At 32.6% G+C, this 4,118-nt stretch overlaps 1 long non-coding RNA gene across 2 annotated transcripts in view; it reads right to left on the bottom strand.

The window, feature by feature from the left end:
- The window catches only part of LOC135845784 (uncharacterized), a 263,256-nt gene that overhangs the window by 75,366 nt on the left and 183,772 nt on the right, over nucleotides 1–4,118 (bottom strand). The gene's annotated exons all lie outside the window — the stretch shown is intronic.

Raw genomic sequence — 4,118 nt, 5'->3', positions numbered from 1 at the left:
TCAGAGTACGTACATACTTTGTTTTTGATTCATAAATCAAAGATCCTTGATCTGAGGATTAAATTATTGCAGTTTTAAAAACATTCTCTCATTAAATTGCTAAAAAAATTGAGAACTCGCAAAAAACACCTTTTTTGACATTTTTCTCAAGTTTTCCATCAATTGTCAAAAAATAATTCATTGAAAGAACAAAAACATTGAGGACATCTTTTTGATTTCATAACAATCCAATAAATTCTTTTGGTACATGAAAATCGATATCAAAAATCGAAATGAAAAATTAATCAATTTTCAATAATGATCAATAATTTTTGATCGATAAGTCTGTTTTTGAGGCTAAAATCGAGTTTCCGTATTTCGAACATGATCGATCACATGAAATCGAAAATCGAAATCGAAAATTAATCGATTTTCAATCAAGATCAATTTTTGATCGATAAGTCTGTTTTCGAGGCTGAAATTGATTTTCCATTTCGACCGTGATCGATTACAATATAGAATCGAAAATTGAAAAGAAATCGATTTTTGGAGTTCGATTAATCACTTTTTGAGGATGAATCTTGATTTCTCATTTCAAACATGATCGATCACATAAAATCGAAATCGAAAATCGAAAATTATTCGATTATCGATCATGATCAGTTTCTGATCGATTAGTCGGTTTTTGATGCTGAAATTTATTTTCCGTTTCGACCATGATCGATTACAATATAAAATCGAAAATCGCAAATAAATCGATTTTTGGGATTCGATTAATCGACTTTAAACGCTGATCAATTTTTGAGGATGGATCTCGATACGTATTCAATTTCAAAACATAATCGATCACATGAAATCAAAAGTCGAAATCAAAAATTGATAGATTTTCAATCACGATCAATTTTTGAGGCTATAAAATTGATTTTCTACTTTGACCATGATTGATCACAGTGTAGAATCGATAATGACAAAGAGATCGATTTAAGGAGTTCGACTAATCGATTTTTTATCCTGGTCGATTTCTTCACATAGGAAATTGAAATTGAAAATCGATTGAGTTTCAATTGTGGTCAATATTTGATTGAGAAATCATCTTTCGAGGCTAAAATTGAATTTCCAATTTACGACCACGATTGATCTCAATGTAGAATCGATAATTACAAAGAAATCGATTTCAGGGGTTCGACTAATCGATTATTAATTCTGATCAATTTCTGATTTCTCATTTCAAACAGGATCGATCACATAAAATCGAAATTAAAAATCGATATAAGAAATTAATCGATTTTCAATCATGATCAAGAAGTATATCCTTGAGGCTAAAATTTATTTTCCTCAAAAATGGCAAGAAATCGAATTTTGGGAGTTCGATTAATCGATTTTCAATCACGACTTATTTTTTATCGAGGATCTCGTTTTGAGCTTAAAATCATTTTTCATTTCGACCATCATTCGAAAATGGCAAAGAAATCGGATTTTTTTAAACAGATACATTTACACGAATCTCAATTAATCCCTTCTTGGGTAACCGAATACGTTTAATTCAAGATACATAGAACCAGGGGGAGGGCTTCTCCAAGTTACAGAGTTCAATTGTAAGTACGTACCCAACAGCAAAATAAACGTTTAAAAAACATCAACAGAAATAATAAAAACCACATAACCACATCTATAGGTAGAAGTCGTTTGTAATCAAAATACGAGTAGCTGGAGCATTCAGGCACAGTCATTCAAACGCTATTCCTATCGAGGTATACCCTCATCTGGATACGGTCGACCCTCCATCTTCCCATCCGGCCTTTCTTTTGTGATAATATGTGCGTTGAATAGGGAATTTTTATATTTTTATTAATAATGACAACTTGGAATTACACGGATCGAGTATTTTGTAAGATATGTATTATGTTGATCGTTGTTGACGTCTACGAAAATACATCTAGGTAGAGGTACCTATACCTACTCGCGGTATACAGAACACGAGTACGAGTACGTGAGAGAACGATAGAGTAAGTATAACGATTATATACGAATTTAAGCAACCAAACCGAATAACTATTAAAATTATCATCGTCAATCTACTCGGATGAGCAAATCTGTGTACACAATATACCTATTCGTACGAGTTATTATAGATACATTGAAATTAAATTTGTAGTAAACATTTCCTTTAATCAGCACAACACTCCTCCGGCTTGCGTAACGTCATCCCTTCGTGCGATGTCCAAAACCGTGCCTTCGTGTTCATCGACGTCAATGCGGCGGTAATCACGTGCTTATTGCTTACACAAATCTTACAGAAGAGCCCAGCGCAAGATGCAGCATTATCCGCGAGGTTGTTTTTTTCAACATTTTAAATTGGAAAATCTTATCGTGCGTGAAGTTACAATTTTTTTCATTATAGGTACTTACTTATATACTGTACGTTCACGTATTGGTATTAACCTCTTAACACCCCGATGATTAGATAAATAGAAGTTGTATCTAACAAAGATCTGTCAACTCATTCATGAGTCATGGCCTATGTTAGTAAGGTTTGAAAGCAGTTACCGAATTTTGAAATTTAGAACAGAGATAGATCTCATCGGTACATCTATGTACCGCATGGACTTCGGTTATTCTTGCTCATCTTGCTGTTGCTGCTGATGATGATGATGGTAATGATGATTGTTAATAATGTTAATCGCGTAAATCGAGTGTATTTGTCTTCAAACTAGGATTAATTATCCGATACTTGACGGTACATTTGGTAAATTGGATATTTTGAAGTGAAAATAGCTTTTAAATAGGTAGGTGAATTGCCAACGATAAAGAGCTCAAAAGAGTAAATTAAGAAACGTTCGGCCGGAAACTTACAAAAATGATACCATTTTTGCTAAAATTGTTGAACGTTTTCAATTAGGTTCATAAAAATAAAAAAAAAATATTAATAAAAAAAAACTAAAAAAAAAAAAAAAAAACCATTAAAATCATTCAGAATTTTCAAAACATGGTTAAAATTTGCTAATTCGGCGAAAATTGCATAAAATATATGATTTTCAGCAATTTTGCTTGAAAGGTAGTGAAAATAGTGAAAGTAGGTAGTGAAAAAGTTGTGATTTTCAGTAGGTAATTTTGCTTGAAAGGTAGTGAAAAATGAAAAATGGTGGAAAATCCGATGAAAACGTATACTTTAATGTGCAAAATTACAGTTCAAACCAAAAGTGAAAAAAAATCGATGTTGGGTTGAGAGGGGGGGGGGGGGTGTTGAAAATATTTTGAAAGATACCTATTACCTACTATCTAGTGATTTTTTTTTTGAAAAGTACCTAGTGATTTTCGGTTTACAATTTCCTGTAGATGCCCTGATTGGGCCTTTGACGAAACTTCCAAAAAAAACTTAGCAAAAATGCTCTAAAAAAAAAAAAAAAAAAAACATCAAAATCACTCAAATTTATCAATAATTAAAAATGTTGGAAAAACATTTGTAAATGATTGTGTAAACTTTTAGCTACTTCAAATGTTCTGAAAACTTTTCCATTTGGCGTTCTTTGTTCTTCTTTTACAAAATCATTTTTGGAGTAGAAAAAATTGAGAATTTCTCTCAAAATTATAAAAAGTTAGGAATGTTGGACTATAATCTTGGAATTATCTCAATGTTCTGAAACTACTTGTATTTTATCGTGCACATTTCTGCATCTTTACTCGATGACATAGATCCTGACTTCCCATTATGAGAGATAGGAGAAGGGGGGCGGGGGGGGGTTGTGTGACGAGAAGTTAAAGAAATGTGGTTTAGAAACACAGCGAGATTAGGTAAAAAAAAAAAAAAAACGGATAGTGAAAAGTGGTGAGATTTATTTTCAAGGGGCCAACATGCTTTTCGGCACATAGGTACTCATACTTCAGAATCATTACTTGATGGGAGTATCATTTTGACCCATTTTGAGAGGAGGGGGTAAGATCTTACAAAAATAAGAGAATTTGGTAAAAAAAAAAAAGATAATGAAGAGTGTCGAAAGTTTTTTTTGACCTAGATCGCCTTTCCTTCCAATTCCCAGTTTCCCAGGGGCCAGTTCTTGAGATTTTCTAGTCAATGTGTAGTGGCCTGATTGCGTTAAAATACACGTATAGTTCGATTCAACTCCAACTGTAAAATAGGT

This window comes from Planococcus citri, chromosome 4 (genome assembly GCF_950023065.1).
Source record: "Planococcus citri chromosome 4, ihPlaCitr1.1, whole genome shotgun sequence".
Taxonomy (NCBI): Eukaryota; Metazoa; Arthropoda; class Insecta; order Hemiptera; family Pseudococcidae; genus Planococcus; species Planococcus citri.
Note: the sequence above shows the minus strand (reverse complement) of the source record. Positions and strands in the feature narration are given on the sequence as shown.